Source organism: Centrocercus urophasianus, unplaced genomic scaffold (genome assembly GCF_019232065.1).
Source record: "Centrocercus urophasianus isolate 14NV4802_14NV808 unplaced genomic scaffold, USGS_Curo_1.0 seq_24, whole genome shotgun sequence".
NCBI lineage: Eukaryota > Metazoa > Chordata > Aves > Galliformes > Phasianidae > Centrocercus > Centrocercus urophasianus.
In genome coordinates, this window is record NW_024884800.1 from 14,179,720 (window position 1) to 14,196,098 (window position 16,379).

Here is a 16,379-nt window from a genome sequence, read left to right on the forward strand (position 1 = left end):
GGCTCATGCTCTCCAGGCAGAAGTCAGCTTTTACACCATGCTGTTTTGAAGATCTCTGTAAGTGGGGTGGGTGGCTTTAACAGCACTGTCTCTCAGGAAGGATGGGTGCTGCTTTTTCTTAATTCTGCTCTACATCATGAGAAGAGGGAATGGCAGCTATTTTCAAATTGAAATTGGTTGCCTCAATTCTCAGCTTGTCATTCAGCTTGGCAAGTGAAATCAGATACATCAATTTTGGGTTGGTTCCCAGTGGTCTCACCTACTAGCCCAACCATTTGGTCTCATATCTTAAAGCAGAATATTATAATATTTAAAATATATATATTTTTTAGCTTAGAAGATGGTTTTGTGTAAAACTGTTCATGTGAAATCATTTGATCTAGAAAGCCTAGTATTTCTTTAGAGTAATTTTACTGTTTGGAAGCTGTGGGAAGGATGTAAGATTGAGGGGGCATTTCTTGCAACCTGCCATGCCCTGCAAAGAATGGTTATTGTGTGGAATGGGCTGTGAGCAGTTGTCCCTTGCAGGCTGACAGTTTATAAACTGAAAATACGGGAGATTTTTCAATAAAGGAAATATTCTGCTGCCTGGATAGTCGGCTTTGATTTTATGTAGCCTACAGTAAGGGAATAGCACTGAGGAAGTAGCAAGGACAAAAAGGAATCAGGGATTTTGGCAAAGGAAAAATAGACATTACAGTGAGTTCAATAACATTTTATCAGCAGAGAATTAATGGGGTTTATCCCTTTAACTCACAAAATGCCGCCAATAGCAAGCTAAATTTCATTGTAACATTTGTTTGTGAACAAGGAGGTATAAAATGTAGGTTTCCACTTCTAGATATAGCTCTGAGAGCTATGTTAAATAACAGAATCATTTATCTGTTGACCTGGGCAGTGGCAATATTCATTAAAGTTTATTTGTATCTTCCCAGTGACTATAGTGAGAGTAAACCTCTGCTACTGACCATAAATGTGTTTAAGTGGGGTGAGGTGAAAACAGCAGCAAGTATTGATTCTGGTCCCATTCCCCTGGCCCTTGCAGCCTGCTGGCAAGTTTTGAGGGGTACGCGCTTGGAGTGCACAACTGAGCCCTTTGTTTCTGAGTATCAAAAGCTAATTTCAGACATACAGTGCCATGCAAGCTTACTGCTTGCTGCTGTGGGGCTCTGCTGAATTTGAGGCAAGGCAGGATGAGGATTACTCCTGCTGCCTGCACCAGGCAAAAGGGTAGTAGGGCTTTCAAATATCAGGCTGACAGTAACTTTGTAGATGCTGCCACTGCTATGGACTGGCAGAGGGGAGCAGGCTGTCTTTCTCGTAAGGCAGGTGGTAATTCCTGTCATTTCCCTTCCTCTTCACAGCTCCTGCATCACCCTGTCCCCACATCACACTGCATGGTTGCTCCTCTGGGGAAAGGCCTCATGGTTGCCCAGTGGGTCAGCCAGCCCCCTTTAGTCCTGGGCAGGATGCCCAAGCTTTGGTATGCTGTGATTGACCGCAATTTATGCTGGAGTGCAAGGAAAGAGGGGATGCTGGCACTGCCAGTGCTCTCTTAGAATTATAAAATAGCCTGAGTTGGAAGGGACCTTAATGATCATCTAGTTCAAAATCCTAGCCATGGACAAGGTCACCACCCAGTAGATCAGGCTGCCCAGGGCCCCATGCAACCTGGCCTTCCTTCTCAGCCTCTTGTCATCAGCGGAGGGCAAGCTCAGTCTTACTGTACAGGTCTTTGATAAAGATGTACTAGTCCCAAGGCAGAGCCCACTCATTTCCAGCCTCCACCTGGACGTAGAGATTTTGACCACAACACTCTGTGACCATTCAATCAACTCCTTATTCACTGAGTAGTCTGCTGTTCCTGAAATATATCAACTGATGAATTTCAGTGTGTCAGAGATGGATTCCTGCCTGTGTTGACAGAGGTTTCTGAAGTTTTCTGAGCTATGCCAAATAGCACAAATCCATTGATCAAGACAAAATATGTTTGTTTTCTTGCAGAGGTGTTTAATGTTACTTCCAAGGAATAAGCACAAGTGCTACTTTGATGTTTACTGGGTGGTTTGGGAAATTTCCTGGGATCCTGAAGAGACTTTGCTCCTGTTGGAGAATCCTCATTCCCCTTTCCCAAACTTTCCTATTTCTTTCACAGGTGGTGAATCACACCTTGAGCAGATAAAATAGCCATCTGCTGGAGGGTACACCAATTCTGGTTTCATCCATGCAAAAATGAGAAACCCTTTTGGACAGTTTGACCGATTCAAAAAGAAAAATAGTTAACCCCCCATAATAATACTCTGATGGAAGATATTTTGAAAATCCATTTGCCAGTTATCGTTCACTTTTACAAAAAAATAAGCATGTCATTATTTGCCAATTACAGATTATATTCCTGACCCAAACAAAGGTTGTAAAATAATCCATTTTTTAAACTTCGAGCCTGCAGTGTAAATACTAACAGAAGATCTCTCTGAGTTTTCCTGCTGTGATGCTGAAACAGCATAATTTGAAGATGGTTTTGAAAGATGTCAGTAAAAGGCTGTATTTCTTATTTTGATCATTGGAAACAGCATCAAAGTAGAAATCAAAGCCATACCAATAGAAAGCAAGCTGAAAATAGAAATGAAAATTTGTGATGGATCACTTGAAAATGCCAACATTGTTTTCACCTCCCCAGCTGGAAAAATAGGACCACAGGATGCTCAGCAGGTATAAAACATCCAGGTTGGTTTAGTGTGAGTGTTAGAAATAGTTGTGCTGTTTAAAGTGTCAGCAATCACAGAGAAAACCAGTTGGCAATTCAGGAGTGGCTGTTGAAGAAAGAGGACAGTAGTGGATGTTTTCTTTAATGCCCATCTTCTAATTTATTAGCAGTGGTGAGAGCAGTACAGGGAGTCTGTTCAACTAAGCATGGGCAGAGGAATACCTATTAAATTAAGTAATGAGGGGAACGCTGTTGTGGAGTGTCAGCAGCAGCTGTAACACCAAGCAGCAGGAAGCAGAGTTTTGCAGAACCCTGCACGCTGTGGTGTGGTGGCTTGGCTGTGGCTGGCTGGCAGAAGGCGCCCAACTGCTTGCTCCCTTCCTCAACAGACAGGGAGAAAATAACATAAAAAGCTGGACAGTACAGACAGATAGGGGTATTGCATGGCAGTTACTGTCATGAGCAAGACAGTTTTGACCTGGGGAGATCTAGTTTACTGCCAATTAAAAGCTGATGGGTACAGCCATGCCCTGTAGTGGGGCAGCTGGAATCACCTGGGACAGCTGGGATGGATCTGTGGCAGCCCCAGTCGTCCCTTGCAGGGTCCTGCAGCCCTGCTGGGCATGGACACCAGGCACAGGTGGGCACACCTTGGATTACTTGGGTAATCAAGAGTATCAGTGGTTATTCCAGCTCAGTGTAATGGCTGCAGATGGTGCCTCACAGGCACTTCCCAAATGTTTTTCATTTTCACACATCATGTGAAATATATATTTGTCACCTGTTTGGCTAGAGCTCCTATGTACCGACTTTCTGAGTTCAGCTTTACAGACGAATAAGATAGCACTAAAAATCTGGCTGCATTTCCTTTATAGAGAACAATCACTTCTGTGCTACTGGTGGGATTTGTTTTACGTCTTTACCTGTTTAATACAGATGGGGCCCCCTAGTCTCTCTGGATTCAATGGACAGGCACTTGTGGGGTATAGTTTATGAGTCCTGTTTCAGCTGTCTGCTTCAGGAAAACGGAAACCCATCCTTGGTGCTTTAATTGCTACAAGGTCAATCTATGATGGACTGATCAGTGTCTTGGTCAGGGAAAGCAGTTTATTGAATAATGTGTTATTTTGGAGGGGGGGCATATATGAACATTATTTTCTTGTCCCTTAAGAAATACCATATTTTGATAAAGTGAAATGTAACTACTGTGATTTTAATGATATTTAGAGGAAAATACTAAAAAACTTTAAAATCTCTTCAAACTATTTTTGAATACTCTGCAAAAGAATTTCAGGAAGCTGAGCTTTTAATGAAACTGATTTTATTCCTCTTTCACCTCAGTTTTGGTTATATTAATTATGTCACAAGTACCATCTTATTCTCATTTTAGTACGGTTTTGAATGGGAATCTCATGCCTGGAGGATAGTTAGATGGGTATGGTGAAGCGTAGCAGCAAACTTTTGGAGCTTCTGGTGAAATCACAGCAGGCCAGACTCTATTCTTTCTGCAACTTTACCTCTCCTCACTTGATTTGTTATCTGTATTTGTTTACTACTGCAGGTCTTACGCTATGAGTTTGTTCCTTCTGAAACAACAAGGCATGAGAAGCACAAATGAGACTGCCTTGGTGTGTAATGTTTATCACCTTCAAGTAGTGCTTGATTGTGATAGAACTGGAACGCAAAAGCAAGGTAGAAATGCCTAAAAGCAAGAGCTACTTTGATTATCTGTAAAGGAGCAAAATGCAGCAGTGACTCAGAGGCACTGGGAGTATATTTTGGAAGAGCTGCTAGGTGACAAAACCATGTTGCTCGAGTTGTTAGAAACCCCTGGTAACAATAGCTGCATGGATTATATACATATGTTTGTTCACCGAGAAGTCGTCTTATCACTGTGTTGTGTGCTCTCGAGTTCTTTATTTTTATTTTTCTTTAAAGTGTTCATCTTTTAAAGATATTTGTTTATGCTTTATACCTTGCCCTGTGAGCTCGAATGTTTGATTGCACTAATGCAGTTCAGAGGGGTGAGTGCACCTCTGCTTATGCACAGCTTTCAATAACAAGACATCTGTTGCTTTCAGTGCCAGCAGAGTAATCCGCTTTTACCATTTAAGAGCTAGGTGCTACTTTTTTTCATTCTCTGAATCTAAATTGCCTCTATTTGAAAGACACGAGTGCTATTTCACTAGACATGTGTAGAAGGGCAGTGGAAGATAGCCCGTTGCAGCATTTATATTTCCTGTTTGACATTCCAAGCTCTTGGAGTATTTATGTGTAGCCTTCTAATCCCCCAGGGAAGCATTCAGATTTACAGTTTTAAGCCACCGCTCGTCCAAATTTTGACATTCAGTCAAACAGAAATTTGTTGTAATTTATAATGCTTGTTAATGAGGAGCATCAAAAATTAATGCTCATTAGGATGCTCATTAATATGCATTGTTGTCTCATTTTTGACTTAATTAAGTAAAGCAGCACTTCATAGAGGTATTGTGTCACTGCAGTAAAAGAAAAAAGAAGTTGAAAACCATGCCGCAGTAACAGGATGGAGAACACTCCCTTTGGAGAGCATTACCCTTCATTTTGTTGCAGGCTCACCTGCCACTCCAGCTTCCTGACAGCTAACAAGAAGAGCTGCTGCAGAGCTACCATCCGTATTTGTTATTCAGTGCTGCTGCTACTTGCATTCCTCAGAGTTTTCTGAATACAGTGCACAGTGCAGAAGTAGTTATTAGATAGATTCATGAGTGTATGTGCATGCTCTGACATAACTTGGGTAAAGATTATTTCAGGGGAGGCCTCAGGAGCTTCTCTTCTTTCTAAGGGCATTAGAGGTCCCTGAAATCCGTAGCGTGGGTTTAAATCAGCATTGTCAAAAGTATAGCTGTAGGCACTGATCTGCCTGGCACATGTAAGGAAATGTGCAGTAAGCAGCTACCCATAGCCATAACCACAGCTACTGTCCTGAGCTCAGTTGTATGTATTGGTTTGAAGCATCCTGTGTGAAGTTCGCAGCCCGAGGATCTTGCTTGGATTCACTGCCTGACTGGAGCACAGTCAACATATCTAAATGCAGTTCAGAGCATGGCAGGACTTCTTCTTCCTTGGAGTATTAATTAATTAATTAAACAGCTGCCATTAACTCCTTTCCACGCAAGCCATGGGAAATTCAAGTGTAATTAAAAATAAAAGCAAATGTCCACTTGGGAGTGTGAACTTGTCAGCAAGGCTTAGTGCTCACTCAGCACACCAGCTAAGGGTTTCCTGGCTCCACGTGCCCTTCTCTGCCTGCCTTGCAGCCCATGTCCTGAAAATGGCTGCAGCTCTTGTCTGCTCTCCTGGCATAGGGAGTGCTGCATAGAGAAGGGTCTCCTGCTGCAGCAGGAGATGGGGGCTGAGAGGAGTCAGTGTGAGAGCTGACAAGATGTGAAGAAAAGCTAGAATTCATGTTGGGGAAGAACTGAGACTGGTACTTGTTCCAAATAATTGACTTGGATGAAAGATATCCAGAGTTAATGCGGCAAGGACAGGGCAGAGCTGTGAGGCTGTCCCATTAGAACAAGGTCAAGAGCAGGTTCCCCATTTCTCCCAGAAACATCTCTAGTCTAGTAACCTCTGCTAGGTAGATAACAAGCTTTGTTTTTTCTTCTTGCTCTATTCAGCTTTGTTGTCTCCCATCCTTTATTAAAAATTAAATAAAATACAGTACAACATGGGAAATAGGAATAACATATCCTGTTTAACTCCCCACTTACTTCATCCTTTTCTGTGCCATAGTCTCTGTCTCTACTTTTTGCATGCTTCAGACTTTAGACTGATGACAAAGCAGAACGGGGTACCAATTCACAAAGGCGGCTTTGGACATCATCTGTTGGTACCGTTCTTGATGGTTTTTATGGGACTTGGAAGAGGAATATGTCCAAATCAAACTGTGGGTCTTCTTTGGTAGGCTGAGAGAGATGGGGCAGATCAGCCTGGTGAGGAGAAGGCTCTGTGGGGACCAGAAGGTGGCCTATCAGAATCTAAATGGAGGCTGTAAGAAGGAAGGGGACAGACTCTTTAACAAGACCTGCTATGACAGGACAAGGGGAAATGGTTTCAAACTAAAAGGGAAGAGATTTAGTTTGGTTGTATGGAAGTTTTTTACAACAGTGGTGAGGCACTGGCACAGGTTGCCCAGAGAGGTGATGGGTGGCTCATCTCTGGAGACACTCAAGGTCAGGCTGGACCAGGCTCTGAGCACCTGGTGGAGCTGTGGGTGTCCCTGCTCACTACAGAGGAGTTACTAAATGGCCTTTAAAGGCCCTTCCAATTCAAATGACTCTATGATTCATGGGAAGAGTTCAATAGCTTTCAGTTGTTCCTGAAACACTTAATTGCCAGAATCTCTTGTTTTCTTGAGCTGGTAAGTGCAGAAAGTTGAATACTTTTCCCCTTAGGGAACTGATTCTTTACGGTCCTGTGCAGCAGGCAGTTCTGAGTGAGTCTGAAATGCCATTTTGTTCCAACAGAGAGAAGAATGGTTTCTGGAAGTGTTTCATACTTGTTTTGGACACATGGTGTTCGTAATATAATGGACACGGCTACAAGTAACTACTACTGACATCCCAGGAGTTATTTCCAACTGATGTGTGTGCCAAATTAGATCAAGATGAGAGCTTTCAGAACCCTACAGAGTCCCAGAGCCATACTGCTCTGGAAAAAGGTGTGATGGTGGGTGTTTAGATGAGCTGGATTCAAATCCCAAGTTTCCTTCTGTAACTTCTCAAATTCTAGAGTGTTTCTAGTGGCTGAAGGGCTCCCCCTTGAGCAGAGAGAGGTCATCTATTTGAACACCTGAGCATAACATGAAAGCATCTGATCTTGTTCTATCAAATAGAGAAAAGCAAACAAACCAGCTCTTCCCAAAAACTGAATGCCAGTGGTCCTTTAGTGAGCCTGAGAAACTACGGACCTGATTGCTTTCCCATGAAGCACTGGCTTTTTCTTGGATGTTTGTCTATTGCCTTTGCATTTAGATTCAAAGCCAAAACGTTCTTTCCATACCAGCCCACTTTAGGTGATAAGCAAGCAGAGTGAGGAGCTGAGTCTCTGCATTTTCAGAGCACATCAGCACAGAGTTATTTAGCAGAGGAGATTGTCTGATTTTGATTCACTGAGAGAGCTCACGAAGTCCACAAGCTCTGATTCCACCAGTGCGGTGCTCTGGCATATTTTTAATAGTCAGAACTATAATAAACAACACGCATGCAGGCACAGTGACTAATTCAGGCTTTGACATAGTGATATTCCATTTCCTTATTCATCCAGGTGCCTTTCATTTGCTTCTAAACTCCTTTTCATTGTGATTCGGGAATGGATTAAACAACATTGGCATTAAAGGTGCTGGTGGAAATTACATACTTCTGCAGAAGCTGTGGAACGGCTGACTAAAAAATACAGCTTAATACAGCCCTGCAGCCACAGAGGAACAAAAGAGAAATTCGATCTTCCAGCCTGAGGTGATCAAATGCCCCCCATCATATAGCCAACTGCAAAGCCAACAATCTGTGCAGCCCAGGTGAAAATGCTATAGAGAATACATTGCAATTTCTATAGTGTGTGCAAGCATCCTATGAAGTTTTGGGATAGATGTGATCTGTAGAATTTGGTGTCTTTTCTTTTTGCTGTCTTTCTTTTAAACCAAAGTCAATCTGCAGGGTGAGGAGGAGCTGTTGCCTTGTGGCCTGAGCACTGCCACACAGGAATAGTATTCCTACAGAAAGAACAAGTGGATCTGAGGAGGATGGAGTCGACCCCCTTTGCACAGGCTATCGAGGATGGCCCTTCTACAACAGGAGCCTTCAGTATGGCACCTCATCTTCTGTCCATTACCAATTAGTAACAGTGAATCTTTCTGAAAAAATGCTGCAATTCTGCTCCTTGAAATTTGGTCATTTTGTCAGAACAAAAACAGAACAAACTTCTCTGGATGTTCTGCAGCTGATGTTTCGGGCTGTTTCCCGTACTGACCTGTGAACCTACTTAGTAAATCGGTGTTTGCAGCAACGTGGGATTTAGATTTTTTGCAGGGAGTGTGGTGCATACATGTAGCCTCACCAGTGTGCCACAGGGCTCAGTGCCTGTTAATAGGAAAAAATGAATCACAGATTCACAGAATGGCCAGGGTTGGAAGGGACCTCAAGGATCATGAATCTCCAACCCCCCTGCCACAGGCAGGGCCACCAACCTCCACATTTAATAGTAGACCAGGCTGCCCAGGGCCCCATCCAATCTGAATGAGATTGAAATGAGATGTCAATGAAGCAAGAACTTGAAATGTGGATAGTTTAGCTATTTTCAGAAAAGACACCTATCCTCACACCAGTGACCTTAGTGATAGCTGTACTTCCTGACCAGTTTTTCTAAATTCACACAGTCTGGGCAGCTCAGAGAAGCATTAAAATGTTCATCTCTTCATTTAATCAGATTTTGTTAGAAGAACTTGTCTTTATATAGGTATTTGTGGTTTCCATTCTGATCGCTAGCTAGATGCCTCCCTGTGTACCTTAAGGTAATGGGGCATCCCTCTACAGCATGCAAGAACTGCATGTTTTGGGCACATACATAAGGAATTACATGTGAACACAGCAGAATGGGCTGACGTGATTTATGCAGGCAGTTGCAATCTAGAGAGCTGCAGTTCACTGAAGAAACGAAACGCGCTGTTCTGCATGGCTTTCACGGCAAGATATGCAGCCATTACCATTTCCTCACAATCCATCCCTGAAAAAAGTGTTAGGAACAGATACTTGAGTTCATTCTTTTTCTGCCAATATAGGGAAACTCTTACTAATTTTCCTCCCAGTGAAGGTGTATGCATCAGCTTTGCATGCAAACAGCAATTACTGGCAGGATAAAGGACTTCAGTGTAGTATTGATTTTAAGTCAGGGAATTTTCTCTGGCTGAGTACTTGTAGGATTTTCTGAATACAATAATATATAAGGAGTGGCATCAACTGCTGACATCTGATGCTGTCAGAATTCCATTTCAGCCCCTTTTCATTAAATGCGATCCCTCTAACAGGGTTTTTCTTCTACTAAGAAAGCAAAGACCTAGTTTGCAAAGAGCAGGAGGCAGCAAAAAAAGAGAGGCTTGTGCTTTCTTGGAACCGTATCATCTGCTTGAGATACTGAAGTAGCCTGACTTCTCTATGTTCTGAACCATGAAAATAATGCTCAAAATATTCCTGAAAAATAGTCTGTAAATATTTTCTTATGTTTGTTTGTTTTTGGGTCATTTTAAAACACAGTTTTATGTTAGTCCTCCGGGATTCCTTATTTGGTTGAGCTTGTCAAAATGTCTCCTGCAGGTTTTCCAATTTTGGTCCCCATTTCTATTAGCACTTTTGGATGAGCATCACCTGAACTTGATGCCTTGTCAATTGGAAGGTTCTCTGACCTTTTAATAACCATTTTGAACTCTTGTCTGCACAGTAGATATGCTGAATGGGAGAGTCAGTTGATACCCACTTTGCATCTGCCTGCCACTTTTATTTAGGGAAGCAGGTACTGATACACCCCTGGGAAATTCAGGGAAAGGAAATACTTCTGATGAAGTTAACAGACAACTTGATGTCAGTACTGATGTATACAGATGTAGCTGAAAGAAGAGATGTGTGGATTAATTAATCAGAAAACAGTCGCTACTTGTGACTTCCCAAGGGGATCCCTATGTGCTCAGCATATAGAAATGTCAATTCAGAGAAGCTATGTTTCCCTATTAGTAAACCAATACTTTTGGCACTACATTTTTTTCACTGGAAAAATCTGTCTGAAGAGATCAGCAAGTTGAATGACATGATACAGCATCTCTCCTGAGATTGAGCAGCGGGGACAGATAAGCAATTTATTCTCATCTCAGCACCTGCTAGCTGATGGGTTCCTGCCCAATTCCTGAAGCCACTGCTGTTAAAAAGCCAACTCTTGCCAACATTTGTTATATTATGCCCTCTAAACTGTTTCATGTCTTTCTCTTTCCATGTGTCTACTTACATTAGCACACAGTACATAGTACTTCCTTTCCTACTGATGTTCTGCCTCAATGCAAAGTACAACCTCGTCTGGTTGGGTTTTTTTTAAGTGTTGGTGAAGTATACCAGGCGGTGATTACTATTTTTAAGATCCATCCGTGGTAAAAGGGAGAGTGCTTTTAAAATTCTCAGTAAATGCTGAGATGAAAAACTCTTTGGCTGTATAAATCATTACAGTTCCCGATCCGCCTGACACCTGGCATTCCACAATTGTTGCTTAGTGAGGTTAGACCACAGAATTTTAACGCTGACATTGAAGGCCTGTTGATGTGTTTTTTATAAAAAAGAAAAATAAAATAAAAATTCCCCTTTGCTTGCATTTTGAGGTATTTAGCTTATGTTAGCTGACCTGTGCTGCCACACTTGCCTAACACAGATGCATCAAGGAAAGCTAAAAAGCTGCTAAATTATATGTAATCATTCAACAATGCAAATTACCTGTCAGGCTGGAATTTTTCAATTGCATTCCTCCTGTGAAGAAGAATCAGGTGGATATCTTCAGTCAAGTCTACCCTGGCTTTAGGCAGCTCCTTTAGGCTTTGGCAGCCCTTCCAGCTGCTGTTTTTCTGCTGTGAGTTCTCAGTGAAACTAATGAGCACCATGCAGGTAACAAGATGGGCTGGGTTAATCTTCATGTTCTTTTCAGAAATAAATGATTTAATGCATTTACGTGAGGTTTGTGATAACCTGAAATATGGCTGCTTGTTAGGTTCTCTTTCTGTTAACTTGTAGAGAAGCTTATCCTTTGTGTTTTCCTTTGTCTCTCCTTTCCCGTGAGAGTATTCAGCTTTTGTGTTTAGGCCTTACCCAGAGCCATTTCTCCCTGAGGTTTCCTTAGTCTTTTTGGTCTCCTTTGTTAAGGAAGATGTGCTACAACACAAGCTTGATAAGAGCTATTACTGCTTATAATACTTCGAGGTGCATAAAAGGTTTTAGAAAACAGGGCTTTCTTCAGGCTAGGGGAGGCACTAGGCAGTCACCTAGGAGAAGGGCTGTTTACCTGTACAACCTGTCTGAATCACATCACGTTAAGAAATATTTTGGGCTCTTGGTGCAAAGAACACTTCTATGTAGCCCTGTGCAGATTTCTTGTTTGATTTTTCACTCAAAAAGGGGTTGGAGGGAAGCACATGAGAACAGCATACGCTAACAAAAATCTTTTTTTCTTTTTTTTTCTAGGAGCCGTTTTAAAATGTATCGTCAAGCTTCTGTATTTTTAAGAAGACCTAACAGCTGTAAATATGGCTTGCAGTTTATGTAGGAAGTGGATCTGTCATCCACAGCAGAAGGCTTGCTGGGTCTGGTCTGGGTGCTTGCCAGCTCTCCAGCTAGTAAGTACCTGGTGCAGTTAAGCTCTAGATTCCCTTCAGACATCCATGTTGTTAGTGATGGGAACCGTGAGAACTGGAAAAGTGCTCAGGATATTTTTGTGCTCCTCTGCAGTGGGTTGGCATCCTTGCTTTTGCAAACTCTCTTTAGAAAGGCTGTTCCAACAATACCTGTGAAAGGACAGAAATTAAGGCAACTTTTTGCCTTTAGAAGAACAGTGGGTTCAGGAGTTTGTGAGAAATCACAGATCAGACGCTTCCTTTTTTTTTTTTCCCCTCTTTGCACTTGAACTGGGTTTACTCCACATGGCTCCCTTGACATCAGATGAGTTATTCCTGGTTGATGGCAGAGTAGGCAAGCAAAGAACTTGATTTTCATTACGTGTGTAATGCTGGACACGTGGGCAGTCACTTGGTAGAACAGAATTATTTATAACTGAGATTTGACATTAGAGTCAGGTTGGTTATGTTTGTATTTTACAAAGCTAATAGACAGCCACAGAGCATGCTGTCCTATGGCAGCTCCACATATTATTGAGCAGATGAACGATGGGAACTTTTATCACTGAATTAAGTTCAGAACAGTAATTGAGATTTTCAAGCCACACAGGAGGTTTACCTTTCATTCATTTTGATGGAACGTGTATTTAAATCCCATGGAGTTGCTCAGCCTCATTTCTGCAACCTGTGTGCTCCCAGAGCTCCCATTGACTTGAAAGAAAGATTATCTGTGCATGACTATTGGGTTGACTCTAGGTTAGTCTCAAAGAAACTGGGGAACTATACCACAGAGCACAGAAAATATTTTAAATTACAGTGAATAATAGATGATTTTTATGATGGATAGCCAGCTAGTAGGCATAGACAAAAGAAAGCTTAGTGTATTATTTTCTTCTAGCAAAATGAAACTTGCTCCTGCTTTTTTCTTCCTCTACCCCGCTCTGCTTCTCCCACTCCCCTCCTCCATTTCACGGTGACCAGAAATACTTCCAACATCTTGCTTGTTTGTCCTAAACTGGTCATTTATTCCGAGTCTTCAACAGGATTCAATGCTGCTCATGTATTTTAATGAGATTTTACAGTACCTTTATTCAGGAAATAAATAGACGTTAATTATTGTCTCAGGAACTGTGTTTTGATGTGTAATGTCTACTGATTATTGGTGTTGGAAACACAGTCTGAAAAGGATTTTGCACTCTTTGGCCTCAACGCTCTCATATTTTAAACTGCTAGTAGTAAAATTCATATCTGAATACAAACATCAACTATATTAAAACCTCCAGCTAGACCAGCTGAAGCATGCGTCTAATTAAGCAGCAAAGTGAGCTTTGGTGTATCTGTAGCTGAGCTGTTTCTTAGAAAGACTCACAGTCCAAATTTGTCTCTATTGAGGCCTTGTCCAAATGATAAATATATACTACCTGCTTGGTATCTGCCACTTGGAAATAAATCATGTTAAGATCGACTTGCTAACAGCTTTCTTCTCTCTGTGTGTTCTGCTGCCCAGTAGGACATGCTGGAGTTCCTTGCAAAAGCACTCAAATAAGTTGAGCTGCGAGGAGAAAACTAACAACTGTGTGACAGAACACCACCCGTTTATTTGCTAGCATGGATGTCATTGTGATTGTTGTTAATTAAAAAGTTGTGAAAGTGCATAACTTGCTATCATTTGCATAGGGTTTGCTGGCAATCCTGTTTCAAGATTGTTCTGCATGGGCATGAAACTTGAGCATGGATCTGTATAGCTCAGCTTCCTGCCTTCCCCAGGTGTTAAAATTGCCCGCACATAGGAGTGCAGTTTTACAATCCCATATGTGATGAACCATTGTGCTGTAAAACAGGCAACTGTGGAATCTGGATTGCTTTCTAATTTTTGGGCAGCTTAAACTGAAGTTCTTATGCTATGAATCTATTTGAGGCAGAGACTGCTTTTTTGAAGGGATGAAGTAAATTCTAAAATATTAATGCTTCCAAACATTAGGAGCAAACAGTATTGCTCGTAAACTCAGATTCATTTTTATTGCTGTGGTTCATCTCTCTCTGTATGCAGAAAGGCAGATATGGAGATGCAGCTGCAACACGTATAACTTGGTAAGGAAAATGGGTAGTAGAGAAGTGCCAGGGGTGGCAGTGGTAGAAATCTGCCTTCAGTGGCACATGTGGGACCTAAAGCTGCTTCGGCAGGGTTCATGGTCCCTTCCAGCTAACAGCCATGTGGATTTTCATCTTCTGTCAAGGGGCAAAGGCAGACTATTGCAATGTTAGTAAAAACAGGGTCCAAGTGCTTTGAAGCTGAAGAAATCCCCTTGCCAAGGATGTACAGCCACAGCTCTTACTAGCATTGGCTCAGGAGAGCCTTCAGTATGTGCTTGAAATTAACATGTGCTTAAAATTAACATGAGCTGAAGTGCTCTCAGGAGCTGGGGTGGTGCAAGTCATATGTTTAAACTTGGGTACTTGAGAAAGGTTTTGGCTAACACTGGGCCGAAACAGGATTTTATAGAAGTGATTCTGAAAGCAGATGGAATTCAAAAGAGACTGAGATAGCTTTGAAATTCTTGAAACTTGTAGTACTAGTTAGAAGAAAAATAATCTTGCTCTAAATAATCAGTTCTAAAAAGCCCACTATGTTTTATAAAATTCCTTAGAGGTTTTCCATAATTGTATTTAATTTGATGTCTATGGCAGCACTTGGTGGGCCTGTGCTACTGCCTACTTCCATGTTAGTACAGCCCTGCTTTACTGACATTGCATTTTGGAGAAGCAAGAATTACACTGAAATGCGGCAATTTTCTATTATATATGAACAGAATTTCAGAAATAATCTAGTTAACCTGAAAAGCTCCGAGAGTTTGATCTTGGAATAAATAAAAGAAAATGCTTTTGCATTTTGGTCTGGTACACAGAACTGAACTAAAAAAAAAAACTCTCTTGTTTTTCTTAGGGCAACTATGTCGTTTAACTGTGTAATAACTGAAGATGAACATTTTGGTTCATATGGGTGTGTAACATGCTTTGAGCGAGATGGAGCCATGTGGAATTGACCAGGTTGTACACAGTGGGTTCTTTCTGAGTTAGTTGTGGCAGGTGACTTTACAGCCACACTTTTAGACATGAGGAAAACCATCTGAGACATGTTTAATAAAACCATTGTAAGGCCTGTGTAATAAACTCTGGGATTTACATCTCTTTTATTTAAAAATACAAATCAATCCTAGCCAAAGCAGGCTGATTAATAGAACTGTAATTTTAAAATTGAGAAACCTTTGACCTTTAAATGCTCTACTGAATTAACTGTTTATGAGCAAGGGTGTGACAGGTGAACAAGAAGACTGAGATACTTTTTTATACATAATATGGTACCTATTTCTTCTCCACTAGGATATTGACTACTGCATATTAGTTTCTTCTTGTTGGAAGCAGAAAGTTTCCACCCAGTGCTGCCATGAAAACATACCTGTTTAACTAGAAAGAGAATGAGAAGAATTTACTTTATACTTCCTCTCTCACTGGTTTCTTTCTTTCTTTTTTTTTTTTTTTTTTTTTCTTTCCTCCTTAACTACATGTTTGCTTAAAGCGGATGTCAATATTGAAATGTTTTTTCCAGATAGTGGTTGGATCTTGAGAGTTATAACAAACAAATAGAGATGGGCAATTGTCTATAGCTGCTTATGGGAAAGCATGTGTTTCTTTGTAATTTTGCCAAGTACTGGTTCCTGTAATAGATTCATCCCTTAAAGACAGCAGTGAAATCAATAATAATGATTGCTAGGATGGAATGTGGATGTGTATCTTTTCCTAACTTTTCCCCACGTTCAGTTTTCTTTTGCTTATTTGCTCGTATCAGAGGTTTCCCTGCAGCGCTCCACAGCCACTGGGGGAGACTGGCAGTTCTCAGCTTGGCAGGGCTTTATGTCAGTTTGTCCCTCCTGTCTTCATTGCAGCTCAGGAGCTGAGTGCCATCTCTGATTCTGCTTGGCGCTGCCGTGCTCTGCAAGGCCGTTTACACCAAGCAGCGGCCGTTTCTGGGAGCTGTTCTGCCAAGTGGCTCTTTTACGTAAGAATCGGATAGCTTTTTCCTGACTAATTATCTTCTAACTACTCCTAATGACACTGAAGGTGCTGAGGAGAAAGGAGGAGCGGAAATGTCGGTTTGAAAAGGCTGCCCAACACCACGCGACGGGGCCCAGGATGCTGCCGCACCACAGGGCGAGAGGGCCGGGCCCCGCAACGTGGCTGCCGTGAGGGCAGGGCGCACGGTGTCCCTGCCGTGCT

At 41.8% G+C, this 16,379-nt stretch overlaps 1 long non-coding RNA gene across 2 annotated transcripts in view; it reads left to right on the forward strand.

Annotated features, from left to right (window-relative positions):
• Positions 1 to 16,294, forward strand: part of LOC122163897 — a 30,028-nt gene extending 13,734 nt beyond the window's left edge. For both annotated transcript variants that reach the window (XR_006170067.1, XR_006170068.1), the window contains 2 exons: positions 11,956 to 12,107; positions 16,224 to 16,294. This is a non-coding gene — a long non-coding RNA (uncharacterized LOC122163897). The remainder of the gene's footprint in view (positions 1 to 11,955; positions 12,108 to 16,223) is intronic.
• Positions 16,295 to 16,379: the final 85 nt, after the last annotated feature.